The sequence below is a fragment of the Orbicella franksi genome, chromosome 10, assembly GCF_964199315.1.
Source record: "Orbicella franksi chromosome 10, jaOrbFran1.1, whole genome shotgun sequence".
Classification (NCBI taxonomy): Eukaryota; Metazoa; Cnidaria; class Anthozoa; order Scleractinia; family Merulinidae; genus Orbicella; species Orbicella franksi.
In genome coordinates, this window is record NC_138154.1 from 7108875 (window position 1) to 7130041 (window position 21167).

The following is a 21167-nucleotide window of genomic DNA, read 5'->3' on the forward strand; positions in this document are numbered from 1 at the left end:
TCTTCGGTCTTCATTTTTGGGTCTTCGTTTTCAACACATCCACCTGCACGGCCTCAGTATTGTTATTTACATTACTAGTAGTAATCAATGATTAGAGCAGTGCGTTTGTACAGTACTTTGCATGTTTGGACTGTTTGGTCTACTTTGGTGGTTCCTCTTTATTTTATAAATATTATTTCTTAACAACAAGCACTCTTTGTTCATAAAAGCCAATATTTCCTTTTGATAACAATGGTAGCTGCATCGCACGAAACATGTGCAAGACCATGTTGGGCGGGAAGCGATGAGAAGTGGCCAGGAGGCCTGGTAACATTACAAATTATGTGAGCATGCAATAGAAGTTATCAATACTCGAAGCAAATGTTGAATCCGTAATTGACACTCCTAATCAAGACAAGGAACATCCCCGTGAGTCCCCAAATTACGTAAAATACATAAAATAAAACCTCAGCTAGACAACGCCAAACTCAACTGTTTCAGTTGAGCGTGCTAGCTGAGGGCTGGGAAAGTAGCATTGTGCGGTTTCTTGAACCAGAGTAAACCTGCTACTGAAATAGTAGTGCATGCACAGTAGCCTTGGCGTGGTTACCCATTCGGGTACCCCCACCAGGACCACAAATGCCGGGACTACAGCCTGATCCAGGGGTCCCGCCTCTCTGCCACTTTCCTGTATACATCTGTATTTACAATAAAGCAAAATAACTAACGATACTGTGAAAATAAATATGGCTGGTAAAAAATAAAAAGCTATATACAGACATTCTTCTTTCCTTGTTCTTTTTTCTTTCTTCTTCTTTTTCTTCTTTTTTCTTTCTTTTATTTTCTTTTTTAATCTTTCTTCATGGCTTGTTTTTTTCTTATCTGTTGTTTCTTCTCTCTTAGCCTTCAGTCTGTAGGAAATAATCTAAGTTCAAACTAGTGCGGCTACAATTGTTTGCTTTTGAGCCTTGGAAAGAAAGCACTGAACTGTTGAACTACTTATGCAAAAGAAGTTAAGTCAAAGAATGGCTGATCTTTAGGCAGTTTAAATTTTCAAAGCGCTCAAATTTTCAGGGGTGATTATTCAAAACTTCAAGCAAACCAATGTTCCTGCTTTAAAAAGAACCTGCATTTGTTACTGTCTAATTACTGCTAAGAAAGCTAAAAGGTACGGTGAAAAGTGTTAAACGAATGAGCAAAATTAAGCTTTTGAACAAATCTCTGAGTTGCTCATTGAAAATCAGCACTATTTGCATCACAATTGGCAATATTTCTACAGCAAGGGCTTTACACTCAAAACAACTAATATTTTGTCACAAAGTTCGCATATAGCTACCTACTAGCGTCAGCAATAATCCATAGTATGGGCAGCATGTCACGGTTATGATGAAATGAACAACGTTTTTAATATATTCTAAAGGCCCGTTTACACAGACAATTTTTGCTACGATTTGTTTTTTCACTGTAAGATTGAAATCTCTGGCGATATCATGCTGAAATTGCACACATGCGATTTGAAATCGCACCTAAAATTGCCCGTGTAAAAGGGCCTTTAAGTCTAACATGAACATCAACAAACTAAAATAATAAATAAATATCAGGGTAGTTCAGTTGAATATGATGTGGTGTTTCCAGTGTTCTGATAAGCTGTTTCGTGAAGATTTTTCCTTTTAGGAGGTAGTGCTGGTGGAGGTGGGGATGGTGGAGGAATGTCTGGTGTTGAAGACTGTAGCAAAAGTCCAGCTGGCAGACAAGGTGAACATTCTGGCAGAGATTGTAGTGGTAGCAGAGGAGAAGATTCTGGCAGTGATCGTGGTGGTAGAGGAGGCGTAAATTCTGGTGAAGATGGTGGCGCTGGTGAAGGAAGGGATGGCAATCTGTATATAATAGCGTTCCTGCGGTCCACTGGTGGTGCACAATGAAAACAAAATACGTGGTGAAGAATGAGGAATCTAAAAAACAAAATTATCAGACGAACTAGAGCCAAAATAACCAAAATTAAAGTTGTGTTAAATGAAAGAGATAAAGGAGGTGCGTTGGGTATCCACAATGTGCTGGTGTATAGTGGCTTGAGGTTAAGTCCAGATATGGGTTGAGGGCAGAAAATGTAGACAACTGTGTTGAAGTGTTTCACGAAGTGTTCAACGGAGGCAAATGATGAATATAGGATGAAGGAAGTAAACATAAACTTGGTGATGAGGGAAATTATGAGCAGTTCAGGTAGGTGGGCCATTGTTGATAATGTGCAGTAAAAACATGGTGGCAGGCGGTGTAGACAGCAAAGCAAACTTCTTTACATGAATGTAAAACAAAATGTGAGGAACAAAATGGGAACAAGGTTGAGCAAAGTAAAATTCTTGAAAGTAATGAACATCTGGATGTAAACAATGGGAGGAAATGTAAAATAACTTCCGGTTGATCTGTTGTGCCTGGTCTTCATTAGTTGGATTATGAAATGGGCAATGCCACAAACTTTCATCAAAATATTTCGGCATGTTGCCCCATCAGAGGGGCAACATAAAACAAAAAACACGGCAACCGTAAAGTGAAACTGCAAATCATACATCGTGAGTGACCGTTGAAGTAGTAGTGTGTGAAATAACAGATTGACTGATTAATACAATAGACTTCTGTTCCAAATTGTCTTGCAAATGAAATCAAGGGAAATTTACCTCTTGCAAACTATCGTGTAATAAACACGCTAATAAATCTCACTCGCTTGGAAGTAGCTGTGCTAGTAAACACTGGCTGTTTCCATTGTTTCAATTGTTAGAGTAGTTTTCTTACAGAAGGAAACAACGTGTAGTCCCATGAGAGAATAAGTCGAATAATCAAATAGAAATCTATGCCGAGTGGCCACGAGAAGCGTGAGCATCCATGTTTCAGTCCATCATTTGCATAAATATCAACTTTTTTCCTGTCAGAAGGAAGATCAGAGAAACAATAACAGACTGCTCACATCATATTTTTAATGCAGGGATGCATGTGAGAGTGACAATGTAATTTTCCCAGGAAAAATTAAATTCTTGTAGCATGCGGTGAATAAATTTGCGAGTTATGCACAGTTGACCTTTGCGCCTTTATATGATAAGGACAGTATAGCAAAGTAATGAAGTCACTTCATCGTCATTTTCTCATACGCATTTGAAAAATAGAATGTTGTTGACGACAATATACTAAAATCGTCACTAAAATGTATTTCTATACTGTTGGAATTTAATTGCGTTACGCAGTACCGACTGAGATAAAGTAACTCAAGTTTGTCGCACGCTCAAATGATATTTTAAGTTATGCGTTACAGAAATAGCGCAATTTAGCGTAGTGTATAGTCTTTCCCTGAAGAAAAAAAGGTTTTAGACCGGTGGGTTTCGTTTTAGACCAGTGGGTCTTCGTTTTAGACTGGTGGGACTTTGTTTTAGAGCGGTGGGTCTTCGTTTTAGACCACAGGGTCTTTGATCTTCGGTCTTCATTTTTGGGTCTTCATTTTCGACCCATCCATCTGCACAGCCTCAGTATTGTTATTTATATTACTAGTAGCAATCAAAGAGTAGAGCAGTGCATTCGTGCACATACTCTACATGTTTGGACTGTTTGGTCTACTTTGGTGGTTCCTCTTTATTTTATAAATATTACTTCTTAACAACAAGCACTCTTTGTTCGTGAAAGCCAATATTTTCTTTTGATAACAAGAGTAGGCACATTGCTACCCGCCGCTACGAGTGAAACGTGTGAGACCATGTTGGGCAGGAAGCGATGAGAAGCAGCCAATTATTCAGAGGCCTGGGAACATTACATTATGTGAGCGTGCAATAGAAGTTATCGATACTCGAAGCAAATGTCGAATCCGTAATTGACACTCCTAATCAAGACGACGAACATCCCTGACATTTTCATGCGGGAGTCCCCTCCCCCTTCCCGGGCCTTTAATACTGACATGCTTTTCTCTTTCGCTCAGGAAACATGACAATTTTGCACCCAAGTTTCATGTGGTGTAAGAGTTTCTAATGCCTCCGCTTGGTGAAAGAATATGAAACTGTGGTACAGTACCAATCCTGAAAAAAAGGACTCTCCTACGGAGATCTCCTACGCAGATGTTCAGTTAATGTATTATTTCTCTGCAGGTTAGCTAGGTGAAGACCAGAAACAGCATGGCAGCTCTTGTATTAATCAAGGTAAAACATTTCACTAAAAGGGAGTGCTAATTCTCAAAAAAGTTATAATCCCATTAATCAAGAAACAAGCTAGCTGCAAATACATCTGGGCAGTCTGACAAACTATTTCACAATGACTCGTCAATCGTATGTCTTGTAGGACAATTATTTTTGATAGGAGAACTTCTGTAATTTGCAAAATCAGCTAACAACGCAAGTGAAAATAAATGAAAATAACAGCTGTAGCACATTTGTAGGAGCCAAGTGCCCGGCCAAGCGCTCATCATATTTATTGCGCAAACCTGGGGCTCAAAGCAGAACACTGTTCAAAGGTGGCAATGAGATAAACAAATCAAAATCTACCAATGAAAACCTTTTTAACACTCCTGCATTTCTAAAAGGTTCATTTTATCACTTATTGCTATTCCAAGAGTGTTTGCAGTCCTCGTTCTTTCTTTCTCCTCCACAGACTTTCCTTTGCCCCCCACCATCACAGCTTTTACGATGTTCAATATGTTTTTTAACAGTACTTGCCTAAGTGATGTAAAGTTTTGTGTTGAAGGCAAAATTGTTCCGGCCCATAAGTTGCTGTTGGCGGGAAAAAGTCTAGTTTTCAATGTGATGTTTGGTGGTGAACTGGCTGAACAAGAACATATCAATCTCCCTGACTGCGAATATGAAGGTATGCTTGAGTTTTTGCATTTCCTGTACACCGAGAAAGTTTACTTGAGTGGCATAAACGTGATGCACAAGTTTTGTATCTGGTTGAGAAGTACATGGTTCCTAGCCTCACCAAGAGACGTAGCAGCTTTCCAAATTTAAATTTAGACACATCAAATGTGTTTTCCGTCTTGGAGCACGCAGATTTCTTTTCAAATGATCATCTTGCCAGTGACTGCTGGTATTCTGTGGACAAAAATGCAAAAGACGTTTTGTCCAGTGGCGAGTTTCTCGCTATTGAGCAATCTGTTCTTGAAAACGTTGCAAGAGATGTTGAACGTTGAAGAAGTGGTTTTGTTTAAGGCTGTTGATTGCTGAGTCATAAAGGAATGTGATAATTTTTGTTTTTATTTCACAGCACAACCAAGTAAAGGAGGAGCATGCAAGAAATTTAACTATTTACAAATATTAATAAAATCACTAAAATAATGAAAAATGAAGACAAATTGTGACATATTACAGTATTTTTAACAGTGACAGAAAACTGAAAATAAAAAAATATTTCTTCTTATATAATGGTATTGACAAAGAATCACAAGTTGTTTCACATAAACATAAAAAAGACCAATAAATAATTGTGGGACTACAGCCTGATCCAGGGGTCCCGCCTCTCTGCCACTTTCCCATATACATCTGTATTTACAATAAAGCAAAATAACTAACAACACTGTGAAAATAAATATTGCTGGTAAAAAATAAAAAGCTATACACAAAGACATTCTTCTTTCCTTGTTCTTTTTTCTTTCTTCTTTTTTCTTTTTCTTTCTTTTTTTCTGTCTTCTTTTTTCTTTTATTTCCTTTTTTTAATTTTTCTTCATGGCTTGCATTTTTCTTATCTGTTGTTTCTTCTCTCTTAGCCTTCAGTTTGTAGAAAATAATCTAAGTGATAAAAGTGTTGACTAGCCTGCATGACTCCTGCCATTCGCAGATGAAATGAGATCCTTTCTGTAGGGCCGTCACACCCTGATATAATTGGTCTACCAACAGGTGTTGGTTTGTGAATCTTTGTAAGTGTGTAAACAACTGGTATTCACAGAGGGTTGGGTGTGAGGGAGAGCCATTTAGCCGTCATTTCGTCTATGTGGCCTTGTAGTAGTGATCAAATCAATTGATGACCTTTTTTGGCTGTGGTGTCAACCATAGGTTTGTCTAGGGGTCAGTAGTTATGTATATCATCAAGTTGGACTAGACCCTCGTTAAGTTTATTTGTTCTGTTCATTATGACGGTTGTGGTACCCTTATTGGCTTTCTTCAGTACAATGTTCTTGTCACGCAATAGTTCTTTGAGAGCATTTTGCTCTTTGTGTGACAGGTTGTCTTTCAGCCTGTTCAGTTTGATATTAGCAACGTCAAATTTGACTTCTTTTAGGAAGGGGGTCCCAGTCTGACTTGACGTGGGAAGGATGAGGTTTTTTATTGTAACCGTGAAATATGTACTTAAGGTGCATTCTGGCAAAATGACTGAAATCATTGAGTAGCTGGTGCCTGATAATGTTTTCTCTTGTCAGGGGAGCAGGAATGAATTTCAAAGCTCTGGATAGCAGGGTGATTTGCTCATTTGTCAGCCGTGTATTTGACAGGTTTTTGATATATTGTTTGTGTGACTCAATGTTGTTTTGAAAGTGTTTTTACTCTGATTTTTCTCCGCTCTAATCTTTTCCGGCTTTTAACTGCTTTGTTATCTGTGTTGTTTCTTTTCCCTTCCTCCCTTATTTCTAAAGGGTCAGATAAGACAACAGGATAAAATTCACTTTTTTTATTCGTGGCTTGTGATCTCATTTGTTCTAGCAATATATCGACCTCTCTGATCTTGGCTTTCAACACTTCGGCTAGCTTGTTGTCTTTCTTATCTTCGTTCGCATTTCTATTTCTAGCCGGCATTTTGCGGGAAGACTGGTTGGTTTCATGGAAACTTCTGCAAGACTTAGCTTGTTCGAGCTTGCTGTACTTATTCTTAAGCCTTTCTGTGCCAGCGGTGAAATTTCACTAGGGCCCCTACAAGAGCCTGTTCGGCTTTCTTTCTAATGGAGTTAATGTCTTTCTTAAAGTCCTTGTCAGGCGCGATGTTCTCCCGTGCATTGTATCTCAAAGTCTTGGGGCATGAGCCCTTCTCCAGGTGAGTATTCAGCAGACTGATAGAGTAATTGGAGCTGTCAATGTTGTCCTGGATGGAGTTTAGCTCTTCTTCATGTCGTGATCTCTTTCTATCGGAGCTGCCAGTAGTTTTAGCGGACTTTGGTGGTATTTCTCTTTGGCGCTTTCTGTCTCTGTCGTTGCTTGTCGTGTCAGAGCGTACAGGGTCTTTGGTTTTGTGCTCGGGCTTCTTTGGCTCGTTCGTTGTCTCCTTCTTGCACTCTTGTCTTTGAGCATTTGGGACACTGTCATTACTAGAACCGACATCTTCGTAAGACATCGGTGTCCATTCTGGTATCCTCAGTGGCAGGATCTGTCTCTTTGGTCGATAAAAGACCATCAGCAGTAAGTTTGGTCGCTGCCATTTCACAAGAGTATTGCTGAGGCGAGACTGCAGTTTCGATTCTAAAAGAATCTCGTCAGTTGCCACTGATGGTTCTGTGAGCAGTCAGAGTAGATTATGCTGTTTTGAGTTTATATATCCCCACTGACCATTATTCAGATTGAAAAATGCCGCCAGTTTTTCTATTCGTTCCTGAAATGAACCAATGAGTTCTCTAGGAGCTCAGCCATTGGCATGAAGAGATTTTCGATCCAGATGTCAGTTAAGGTCTGTGTGTTTTGGTTCTGGAAGAAGGCTAACGTTTAGCTTCCCAGATATGATTGCTAATGTACAGACTAGGGTATTTTCTCTGAGAGCCATATATGTTCTTTGAAAATGTAGGTCTTCTGCTCTAAAAAGATCTTAAAGCCTTTAGTGAACGTGGAAAGCATAGTAATCTCATGCGAAGCAGGATGGGGCATGTCCATTAATAGTCAAACTGAGTAATAAAAGTGTTGACAAGCCTGCACGACTCCTGCCATTCCCAGATCAATAAGTTATAAAGCCTTCATAGCTTAGCTTTAACTAGGATGTCTTTTAGGGATTTTCTCTTGCGATACGAGATGATGGGGGGCTCCTTAAAGATTTCTCGCAGTAGCGGGGCGCTTATTCAAAGGGGGCATTTATTCGCGGGGGATGCTAATTCAAGGATTTACGGTATGTTTGAAAAGTATGGGAATATTGCAAGAGTCTTACTGTCATCAAAATTGCATGTTAAGTGTATGTTTAAGCGAAAAAAATCAATGTAAATCTACCTCGTTTTCTCATCCCTCTGTGGCAAAATTACCCGGCATAGTCAATCAAATCCAATCGAACTCAATCAAACTCAATTCATTGATTGAGTTCGATTTAGTTTGGCAATCAAACCTAATCGAACTCACAAAAATAATTGGACAATCAAACTAAATCGAACTTTTGATTTCTCAATTCTTGATTTTTTTAAAATTCGAATCGACAAATTTTTAGAAACGGATCTCACTAAAAAAGTTAACGTTAAAAAGCAACGACGTTTCGACCACTTGACGGTCATTTTCAGGTTGAAAAGTAAAAGTTTTGCATGTGCCCAAATATATACAATTGAGTATAAGAATGCTAATGAGACACTGACTAAAACTCTAAAATATTTACATAGAAACAATACAAGAAAATTGCAGCATGAGTAATAAAAACGTTAAGGTGATAAAAACGATTTAAAAATAAAATAATTAAAATAATTAAGTAAATAGCTTCGCGCGGATCAAGTCACTGTTCAATTTTGGTTGAAGTTTACGAATAAAAAGCATTTCAAAAATCAAACAGTCGAGTTTACTCTGACATTCTTTCAAAATCCTGAAATTGCTTCCAATGTTCTCTGGATCCTTTCCGTGCTCATCCTTCACGTGGCTGCCGATTGTTGATTGCTTATGTTCCTCCACACGTTGATGTAGGTGTCGACTCGTGAAGCCGACACAGTCTGCATCGCACAGACCACACTTGTAATAATAAACAACGTTTTGTTGATTCACAATTGGAGGTTTATGTTCCTTTGGTTTGAATTGTCCTTTGATCTTCTGACTTGTGTAAACAGGCTGGACAACGGCATCAATCGTTTGACTGAGATCACTGATTTGGTGTCTTACCACATTCGCTGATTTCTGGTCTTTGAACAGTAAGACAATTTTGATGGGAACATCTTGTTTGTCGGTTACTTGTTGTTTAGAACACACATTCTCAGTAACTTTCATTTCAATAAAATGTCTGATGGTGTTCTCTGTGAGGGTTTTGGGATAATGCAGGTGAGCAAAAACCATTTTAAGATGCATCCTTACTGCGCATGCAAATTCACACGCCACGTCATGCATTGAGCACGCATGCTAAGTGATACAATGAACAATGATAGGGCAGATGGCCATTGCTATAACTTTTCCTGGATTTAACAATCTTGGACGTTCAGTGACCTCTATTTTTCATTTGATGAATCATTTTCTCTACTGAGTTTCTATGTCTAGCAAAAAAATGAAAATCTATCAATTAGAAGTCTGATTTTTTTGGAAAATGCACCATCGAATTCCACTCTTTTTTGCTTATCATTTATCTGTGCGGCAGTTTCAAATGCTTCTTGGGGGTTTAAGTTTTGTGAAAAAGTTGGCAACATTTAGAATATTAGTTTACGCAACAGACCCACTTCTACAAAATGTGAGTAAGATTGTTTACCTTTGTTGACTCACCGATATTTTTAACTATAAACCCCTGTAGACCATGCTGAATTACATGAGACAATTTTTCAAAATCATGGTACTTTTCTGCATGCTTTATCTCTGAAACAAAGTCCGTGACCCCCAATTTTTGTGCATTTCTGATACAAGTAGCTCATAATCTGACTGCAGTAAAAATTTAAAAAATCCATCGACTGGAAAATTTGTGCACGAAACTCGTTAAAAGTCTCTTGCAAAACTTTGCTGCATTAAAAGTCCGAAGCCATGATCAGGACATGCGCAAACAAAGGGAAAGGAATGTGCCCTTGGTTTTAGCAGATGTTCCTGGGGATGAAGATTGCGTGACGAGCCCAAAGACGGTCTGCGCAGGAGGCTAGCATTTGAAAATAGGCCTGTGCACATCCACCCCTCCCTCAAAAAAATCAACATAAGATAGTTTGAAATATTTGCTTGTGGATTTAATAGCCAACAAATTTAAACTTAATGAATTGGTAGTTATATTTATTGATCAAAGGGAGCCAGCACTGGCACTGGTTCTCAAAATGCAAATTGTTCTCTTTTCGGAAAGAAGCAACAGAGAACTGTTTTTTTATAAAGTGGGATAACTTTATTCTACTGTAGATCACTTACAGCGCCTACTTCAGCATTCTTATGTAAACTTTGTAATTTCTGCGCACGTCATAAAAATAGCATTAATAAATAGTATTATGTCCTGCGCAAGCTTTCTCCTAACTTGTGCAACTTTCAAGTTAACTCACATTTACAGTACATAATTTTAATGGAAAGCAATTTCTTTTCGTTTTAACCTATTCAAAGTAAGCAGAGGAAGTTGGAACCAGATGCTAAACAAAGTACCATTCATGAGATGATGCTTTGTTAAGGTATCTTATTAAAAACTTGACCTTGTCTTGGTTGGTTTTTGAAAATAATATGTAGCACATCTTAAACGACATTCCTCTGTTCAGAAAGATATTAAGCTTTTTGCGATCATGGCAAGAGATCGGTATGAACGAAATGAAAACGGGTCTCTACCATACTTTCAAAGGGAGGCGCGGTGGCCTCATGGTCAGTGCGCTCGTCTCCGGATCGAGCGGTCCGGGTTCGAGCCCTGGCCGGGGACATTGTGTTGTGTTCTTGGGCAAGACACTTTACTCTCACAGTGCCTCTCTCCACCCAGGTGTATAAATGGGTACCGGCGAACTTAATGCTGGGGGTAACCCTGCGATGGACTAGCATCCTATCCAGGGGGGAGTAGAAATACTCCTAGTCGCTTCATGCTACAGAAACCGGGATAAGCTCCGGCCTGATGGGCCACTTGGCTCGTATGCAGACTTTACCATACCTACCATACTTTCAATGGTGAAATTTCATCGTTTCATTCAACGCAAATATTATAAAAGTAAAAGATTAGCCGAAATTTAATGAAAACAAAATGATGCCCGTCCAGGAATCAAACTTTATCCTTTTTGGGACGCGTGATTCATGCGCAACAAGGTGTGCTCGTGACTGAGCTAAGCTATCAAGCACACCAAACAATTTTTTCTGTGAATCCTCTACACCAGCACAGTGATGACTGAGCTCCTTTGAAGTGGACCCCCTATTAAGCGGACACCATCTATTATTAAGTGGACACCAGCTTCAGTCCTTAAATTTTCTTCCCACATTTACTGGGGCAGACCAGAAAGGGAAAAATCGGTTCATCTACTTTACATAAACATCTCTTCTGTGATCTAAATTATACACCATAAAATCCCTACGATTGTTTGGATTTCTTTCTTTTTCTTGTTCTGCCCACCACTTTCTGTGGCAGTCAGATCCCCAAAAATTGACACGAGAAAAGGAAATGTAACGTGAAGCCAACTAAAATGCAAAATCAACTTAAACTCAACAGGGGCATTATATATCTATCAGCTTAACCACCCCACTGCAACAGCATGTCTTAAATCAAGACAACCTCTCATTTGTGGGACATACTACAACTAGTATGCTACTTACACTTGTGCAATACTGCAAATTGGGTATATGATGGACATGATGAATTTTGCAAGATCAAGTAATTTCACTTTGATAAAAAAATTAAACACCGGAATACTACAAAAAAAACCCTAAAAAATATAGGATACAAACCCCGGACACAAAATTACTAAAATCCTGAATGCATGAAAAATCCTAAACGCTGGATTAATTAAACCGGGAACACAAAATTACTAAATTCCAAGAATACTTAACAAACCCTAAAAACGGATTATAAAGACCTGTACGTCTGGGAATACTAAATCACAATGCTGTCGTCAATATTAAACTTCATGATTTTTTTTACGTGGAGTTTAGTCACCATTGAGCTGCAGTCTATAGTATTATTTAAAGTTTACATTATAACATTACATTATTGGCCAAATGTTCCGGGAATGTACTGTGACTTGAACACAAGAACGTCACAAAAAGTAAAGACTTTTGTCAAGGTAGCTGGGATTGTATGTTATGTTTGTTATTTTTGTGGTACTCTGGACACACGCTTCCTGTACAGATGTTCTTTGCTCTCTGCAGCCAAGCTAGATAAAGACCAGAAAAAGTGTAGTGGCTCTTGTAATTAGAACAAAACCTTTCACCAATAGAGAGTGCTAATCGACAAGAAAGTGGTAATCCCATTGATCAAGAGACTCAATTCGCCCTGACAAACTGTAGCCTGCATAGCAGGCGTTAAACAGGTAAAGGCAAAGCGCGAATGGAAGGAGGGGGACTTTCCCCGTTTTATGCCTGCAACGTATGCTAACAAACCGACACGCAGTGGGCTGGTATTAAACTCAATAGTTCAGTTATTGCTGATACAGTGTTTGCTCCCCTGTGGTGCTGCTTGTCCAAAATCAAAGGCTCCCTGAGCCAGCTCGTGGATGAATAGTTGACTTCTGCCTCTATGGCAAAACGAGTCTGTGCAAAACTATTCGTATGAAAATGCATGTCACCTGCAGGTTTGTTCTCTTGAAAATCAAGTCATTTTCATATGAAATGTTTTGCATGAGCATTCGTTCTAAAAAAGAGGCAAACAGCAACTCCGAAGTGAAAGTAAAGTCTGCATATGAACCAAGTGTCCCATCAGGTTGGCACTTATCCCAGTTTCTGTAGCATGAAGCGACTAGGAGTATTTCTACCACCCCTAGATGGGATGCTAGTCAATTGCAGGGTTACCCCGCAATATTAAATTTGCCAGTACTTATTTATACACAAGAGTGGAATGAGGCACTGTGAGAGTTAAGTGTCTTGCTCAAGAACACAATAAAATGTTCCCAGCCAGGGCGCGAGGCCAGACTGCTCGAAATAGAAAAGAAATACAAAAATCAAATAACACATTGTTTACACAGACAGCTTATAAATTCTAAAATGAATAATAATTTTCATTGGAATTGGACCATTGTTATCATATTAACTTGTACATGATGTAGTGTCAAAGAATAACAACAGTCTGTTTCAAAATAAAATCACTAAATGAGAGTTCACCATATTTATCAGTCAGTCCAAAATTGACAATATAATTACGTATATGAGTCAAGTGCATTTTGGGTCAAGGTAAATTGGTTATGGTCCTTGTTCAGTTAACATTATGAAACAGCTGTATAACAATGATTACTGATAAGTTAATAAAGCTGGGGAATTTTAAGCTCGGTAATGAAATGTGAAGGTGAATTAATCAACATGACACGAGCGTGGGACAAAGAAAAATTCTGAGTCCCCGACAGGAATCAAACCCATGACCTCCCGAACACCGGGCGGGCGCTCTATCCACTGAGCTACCAGAACTCATGGAGAGCAAGGTCATTTAACTGAGTTCATATATGATAGGTGTCCTGCATACTGCTAGGATCAACGCTATCGCATTCATCGTGAGTAGTGATAAGTTAATAAAGATGGAGAATTTTAAGCTCGGTAATGAAATGTGAAGGTGAATTAATCAACATGACACGAGTGTGGGACAAAGAAAAATTCTGAGTCCCCGACAGGAATCAAACCCATGACCTCCCGAACACCGGGCGGGCGCTCTATCCACTGTGCTACAAGAACTCCTGGAGAGCTCAGTGGATAGAGCGCCTCCTCTCCATGGACATAGTTCTATAGAAAAAAAACCTTATAAACTCAATAAAAACATTCCCTTCCCTTCCCTTCCTTTCAGGTTCATGATTGAAACAAAACCGTCTGAAATCATTCTTAAAATATTGAAGGAAATACTTATTTTTTCTATAGATTTCCTGTTTACCTGCAAGCTACAATCAAATTGTTTATGTTTGACTTAACTTAAAGTAAACAAGATTTTGTCAATGTCCATGTCTCACTTAAGTGAAATTGGGCAAAACACTCTTCGCAGTCATGGCATTCTCCAGTTGATTGTCTAAAATAAATTTCAAACTCACGTATTGTAATTTTTGCATAATAGTAAATCATTGTTGTGAAGGTGAATTAATCAACATGACACGAGCGTGGGACAGGACTGCCAAGAGTATTTTGCCCAATTTCACTTAAGTGAGACATGGACATTGACAAAATCTTGTTTACTTTAAGTTAAGTCAAACATAAACAGTTTGATTGTAGCTTGCAGGTAAACAGGAAATCTATAGAAAAAATAAGTATTTCCTTCAATATTTTAAGAATGATTTCAGACAGTTTTGTTTCAATCATGAACCTGAAGGGAAGGGAATGTTTTTATTGACAGTTTATAAGGTGTTTTTTTTTTCTATAGAACTATGTCCATGGAGAGGAGGAAGGGAAGTAAGAAAGTTTTATACAAAGAGGCTCTGGCCCAGGGTCAAAGACCTATCCATTTTACAGTGTTTTTAACAAGAAAGGCTTTCCTTTCATATACATGTAGGTTCTAGCCTGAAACCCCTTTCACAAACCTAATGTGGCCCACTAGATCTTATTTCTGGTATAGATAATCAATTAATGTTTGAAATCCCTGTCCTGTTTAAAAGTCTTATAATACCTCCAGCCTGAAAAAAAGTACACCTTTAGTCGACTGTGGGAAGAAGTCCCCCAGCTTGGTGCAATACACTAATAAGGGTAGTACATATTGTAGTGCATGCAAGTAAAATAACAATAATTTTCTTTCTTGGAAACAAAAATCAAGGTATTTTATTCCTATATATCTTGGTAATTTTTTTGTGCTAGTCTCACTAGTAATAGATTTTGCAACGATTACAGAACATACTTATATAGACAAGTATCAAGCATTCTCTTCTCCATAATTCAAGTTTTGGTGTCAGTTTGTTTAAATCTCTCATTCCTAGGAGCAGTGTATATTTACTCAATCGTACATGTAGGGTTGCCTTGCATATCATCCGTAAAGAAATTTTCACTCTGGTCGAACTGCATGGAATACAAAAGAAATGTAGTGTGAACGACAACAAAACTAAAAGATAAGGCAATTTGAAATTTTTTTCCCCTAAGTATTTAAAAACAAGCTTACGAATCTTGAGCTTGTGATACTAACACGGGCAAAATTTCAGTGTGCACCAGTAGTCTAAATGGACACACACTAGGCCCCGACGAACTGTAAGCTTTATCTTTAATGCAAGCGAAATCTCCCCGTAATGAGAACTAGATACAACCAAGATGGTGGACGAATGAAGGCTGATCGCGCGGGCTTTTATACAACAATGAATGTCACTTACCGACCGACTACAGCGGAGTGCCGCTGGACAACCAGCCTACTGGCGTGGCTTCTTTTTCCTTCTTAAACAAATAAGCATGCAAACAAAGAAACACTAGGCGATAAGTCGGTATGAAATACACACACAGGTTATGTACGAGAAACGAGAAATGTACTGTGTGAAGAGCAGTCTAAAAGTCTCGGACCAGATAAGAGGAAAAAAAACTAAACAAATGCTGAGAGACAGCTAAATGTCTAGAATTGTCCGGCTACGGCTAAAGGATTAGGATCGACCGGGCTACTTCAACTCTACTACATAGTCCTGAAGACGTTGCGGGAGACGCCGTTGCCGAGTTGGACGTTTGTTCACTGCAGGGCTAACACTTGGAGAGGGGGCAGGTATAACCTCGACGTCATCCAGCGAACTGGGTTGGCTATCCTCACCATATCTCGGGACATCTTCTGCCGGGACAAAAGCGGAAGGTGGGGACGATAACTCGATAGGGATCCCTGGGGCAGGTGGAGGTAACGGGGGGCTTTCTGGGGAAGGTTCCTCGTTGTTAGGAAGTCCTCGATCATCAATAGGAGGGCTCTGGTCGACACCGATGTCAAGATCGCAGTCGCTGGACTCTTCTTCACTGGGGCGCCAGGGCGTGTGTACTCGGATGGGAGCGACCTTATAGCACTCGTTCTTCCCACAGTACAAAACGTTTCGTAGCTGTAACCCAACAAACTTGCGAACATTGCACCACTCATCGTCCACTAAGACAACGAGGTATCGGTCACGACTTTGGGACTTATTACGATCACAGTAGAGGTAAACTAAGTCACCAACAGTTATTGAAGGAGAGCTGCGCAAGTCACTATGCAGGGCTTTTGACATTTCACTGTGGGGATGGTTTACCAGTCTTTGTAGATGCTGCTCGCGTATTAGCGCCTGATCTGTTAGGGGAATCTGAGAGTTGGTAAACTGATCTCTCTGAGTCCACATTTCTCTAGAGGATAGGCCGTGGCAGCAGATTCTTGAGTTCAGGTGGGCAGTGGCTACGGACAGAGACCTAGGAGAGACAGGGCCACCTTCCGGTTGCAACCGCTGGAGTTCGTGTTCCAACTCTTGGATTGCTTTTTCAGCGACAGGGTTCTTGTTCTGATTCTTCACGCGACCTATCTCAAGGCTAATCTTGTGTTACAATAGGACTTGGTCATTCATGAGAGCTCTGAAGGCGGGCGCTGGATCACACTGAATGACAGCGTTAGGCCCATCAAGGGGTTGTAGGCCGACACATAATTGGATTAACCCATCGCATAAGGTCCCATGCTTCTCGTCTACCATGAGGAGGGTCGCAGTGTAGGAGGTAACACACTCTCGGAACACCAAAATAAGTTGGCGAGACTGCTTCAGGATATCGGCTGCGAAGGAGACACCCACTGCTGCTGGAGGATCAGAAGTTGACTGTTCTATAACAGCGTGGGGGATGTGGCGAAGTGCAGCGCAAGGATGACAACCAAGAGAAACGCGCTCTAGGGCCTTGTCTAGGTCAAGGGCGTAAAAGTAGCAGCTGACAACTTTCTTAAGCTGGAGACACGATGGATGAGACAACCTGAGGTGTAGGGCAGTTAGTAAACCATCTAAGACCTGTCTGGGCACTACGATACAATCACACGAAGGAGCCAAAGGCTCAGTCTTTTTCACGACTAAGAGGCCATCACTGGAGATAGAGGCGACAGACAAGTACCTTTTCATGTCCTTAATGTTAGTAAGCTTCTTGGACGAACGAGTCCCTTGTATCAGGTGGGCACACGTTCGACGTAAGTCCGCGCACTCAGATTGGATAGACAACCAAGTTTTTCGACTTGTGAAAGGGAGGTTCGTCTGACCAGATAGGACGTCCTGGGCAGATAGGTGTCGGACGACAGATTCCTCAGCTTGGGTGATGAATTTGCACACCTGACAAGAAGGATCAAAGCAGTCCGGTGCATTGTGGCTTGCAAAGTCAGAAGGTAGGATCGCAGCACCAGCAATATGCCTCATGTTGGCTTGGAAGCGGCTGACAGTTGACAAATAAGTCGACACTCGCGGGCTAGCAGAAAACTCTCCCCTGCACATTTTCTCGAAGGCCTGGACACAAGGCTTACTGTCGGTGAGCATGCAGGCCTTGTGTTTAGATTGTATTAAGTAGGGGCTAGAGTGTTTTGTTGCAACACCAATCGCAAGTGCTTCCACTTCGCACGGTAACCAGGATAATTGGTGACTACGCAACTTTGCACTAAAGAAACCAGCGAGGGCTAGCTTGTCACCCCACGAGATGTAGAGAGTGGCGGCGATGCCGGGTCTCTTGACAGCAGCGTCGGTCACGATCCATAACTGGTCATCTGGCTTTGGGAGAGTAATTGTTTGACTAGACGCCACGGCAGCTTGAGCAGACTTGAAGGCTTCAGTAAGATGTTCGGACCAGATAATGTTATCCTGGGACTGTTTTCTGGCTACAGCCTCGTCAAGAGGGGCCAATAGAGCAGAACAATGTGGAACAACACGAGCAAGGACCTTGACCGCACCGATAAAGGACTTCATGCCGCCAACTTTATTGGGAGGACTGCACGAGGACAGTGTTGAGACGCGATGAGGGCTGGCGCAAAGAGTGCCTTGGGACCAAGTCCAACCCACGATGGAAGTAGTTTTGGGGTTGATGATGGTCTTCGACGCCAAAAGGTGCAGGCTAGCTTTATGGAGAGCTTGGAGAACAGAAGACCAATTTCGGAGCTACTCGTCTGGGCTGTTGCCCCCACAATACAGATCATCTGCTATCTTGACTACGATACCAGCCTGGAGGAGGTCACCCAAGACGTGACACATAAGCTCTTCAAGTGCGGTTTCCGAGCCAGGTATACCCATGGCCGACCGGGCATAGACACGTACACCCCGGAATGGGGTAGCGACTCTGCAGTACTTCATGGACTCACGGGCAAGAGGGATCTGATAGAAGGCTCTGGTTAGGTCAGACGATGATGTGTCTCCACTGGGCTATGCAGCGTAGGGTAGAATCCACGTCCGGGAGCAGGGAAGGCTGGGGTTTGCTATAACGACCTACGTCTGCGAAGTCAGTGACGAGATGAAAGCCACCCGACGACTTTTTGACCAGGAACGACGGGTTAAGATACTCAACAGAAACATCAATGTCTTCGGGGCGACGGAACACGCCAAGATTTTCCAATTCACCGAACTTCTGCTGGAGCTCGACAAGTTTATCGCGACCATACAGGGGGAGGCGACCTTTACGCTGAGGAGGCTCTACCGGGCCCATATTTACTTTTGGCTGAACGGGACCAAAGGCGCCATTGTAGCCGGTAATTGCTGGATCAAAGACGGAGTCGTACTGGACCAAAAGGTTACGGAACTTGGTTGTGATGTCTGGAGGGAGGAGGTTGTCGGGGTCTAGTGCCACGCCCTGGGAGTACTTTGACTCTGAAACTGGAACTGAACACACCTTGTGGTATGGAAGGTTGTCAACTGGGTTGGAAGACTGATCTGGAGTAGACGGACAGAAGACAGGGTTGACCTGGCAAAAGTGTTCATTTCGTTTCAGGACATAAGGCCTATCTGAGAGGTTAGGAATACGCACTCTACCAGCAACGCTTGTGATGAGACAGGGAGGCGGCCACATGTCGACGACTTTGGCCGAACGGGTGTTAGTGGCATCAAATCAAGGCTCTAGAGCGTACTCAGCATCAGGTAAGGAATCTTCCGGGAGAACTATTTCTATAAAGTCGCCAGGCCAGACGGTAGAAGAAGAGGGTGCACGCAGCACTTGTGCATGGCGGACAGCAGAGTCGGAGGATGGTTGACAGATCCGTAGGTGAAGATGGTACCATCCCCAAGGATGACCTGGCGTTTGGCAGGACGAATGGTTATGTCATTCGCTTCCATGAAGGGAGTACCAGCTAAGACATCTACGTCCAGATTCTCCACAACAAGACCTTCAAATTGAAACGAATGACTCCCACGGGTGAGGCTCAGGCGAGTTTCCCCCAGGACTTTCAAAGGAGAGGAGCCATCCGCTTGATGAGCCGACTGTGAACTGTGCCAAATCCCTGCACCGAGCCTCTGTACAGCAGAGAGCCTGATCATGTTACCTGTGGCACCGCTGTCAATGATGACTCTAGCCTGATGATGGCCGAAAAACGTGTCAATGTATGGGGACTGACGAACGAGGACCCTCCTGGATGTATCAGACGTAAATGGATCACTCTGCTCGACCAGATTCTGATGACGCGGCGGGTCAACATTACTTGACAAAAGGTCTAACTCAACGCTGTCGTCATCCAGGATTAAAACAATCTGATGAGCTTTCAGAAGGTACAAACGGTCCTGTTCAGGAAGGAACCCACATTCGCTTAAAAAGTGGCTGTGAGAAGCGCGGCCAGCTTGTTTACAGAGGGGGCATTCTTTCACCTTTTGAGAGGAGTGTCCCGGGAACCTCGCAGACGACTTACTGTAAGTCGGTGTACCCCTCCAAAAAGAGGACTTCAGAGTGGCAAATGAGGCTCCTGTATGCATGACTTTTGTGTCTTCAGCAGAACAGATTTCATCAAGGAGTGAGTCCAGCGCCTGGGAGATCTCAGGCTTTAAGGACGCCAAAGTATGAGACCAAAGTTCAGTTCCATATCGTTGTTTAACAAGTTTAGGTAAAGCAGGGTTAATCAATCTCAGCCACATTAAAATAACAAAATTCTCTAACGTCGGTGACAATTCCTCTTCCTCCTCAAGAACAGAACCATGGTGGAGCAGGGTGTGAGGTTTAATTAAACTGTCCTCTACAAAAGCCATAAGACGCTGGAAAAGATCTTCCGGGCGCTCATCGAGGTTCAAATGAATGTCATCCAGGTCTAAAAAGTGACCCCCAGTAGTCTGGAATCCGAAATGAAGTCTAATTGTCTGCCATATGTCCCCAATACAAGTAGAATTCTTGACAATCGTATTACGAGAGATAATTGGGCAATAATTTGCAATCTGGCCTAGCATGAGTTCGAGCATGTTTACCTTTTGGGTAGCAGTACGCCTTCGAGCAGCTGGAACCGACTCCCCATCATCAGTGTAACCGCGTAACGGGCTCGCCCTAGTCTTTTTCAGCCACGACAACCCTTCGCCCAAAAATGGCGCGAAATTGGCGTCCAGAGACAAGGTGTAGAGAAGATTTTGTTTCCAACTCTCAAAGGAGGTTAAAGTTTCGTTCTTTGAGAGGCACCACTGCTTGGGGGCTCTGTTAGAAGACATCGCAGCTTCGGAACAAGATGATATCGACAACCGACTCTTGGCTGCTTGGGAATCCTGACGAATCTGTCGAGAAAGTGCGTTGGATCTGACAGGAGCGTGACGATTCAAATCTTTATCGCTGCCACCACGCCAGTAGTCTAAATGGACACACACTAGGCCCCAACGAACTGTAAGCTTTATCTTTAATGCAAGCGAAATCTCCCTGTAACGAGAACTAGATACAACCGAGATGGTGGACGAATGAAGACTGATCGCACGGGCTTTTATACAACAATGAACGCCGCTGACCGACCGACTACAGCGGAGTGCCGCTGGACAACCAGCCTACTGGCGGTGTGCGTACAAAATAAAACAGTAAAGAAACAATGAAACCAAAACCTAGCATGAACCTAAGCTTACCTTAGACTACACCACGAGAGAAAGCAAGTGGAAACCATCAAATTCTCTTGCCAAGAAAAAAAAGTTAATCAGGATCTCACTTTCTGGCTCTGTCTTCCCAGGTGTCTTGTATCAATTCTTTGACCTCGCCGATAGTACTGTTGTGAACGATACATGACCACAGTCATAAATACATCTACCAGCTTGGACAAAAACAATATTTAGCAGGGAAGGTAGGGGAAAACTGTGTAATCCAGGTTTAATGAATAAATTAGTTAGAATGGAGTGAATGAGTGAGTGCCATCGGACTGCCTCCTAA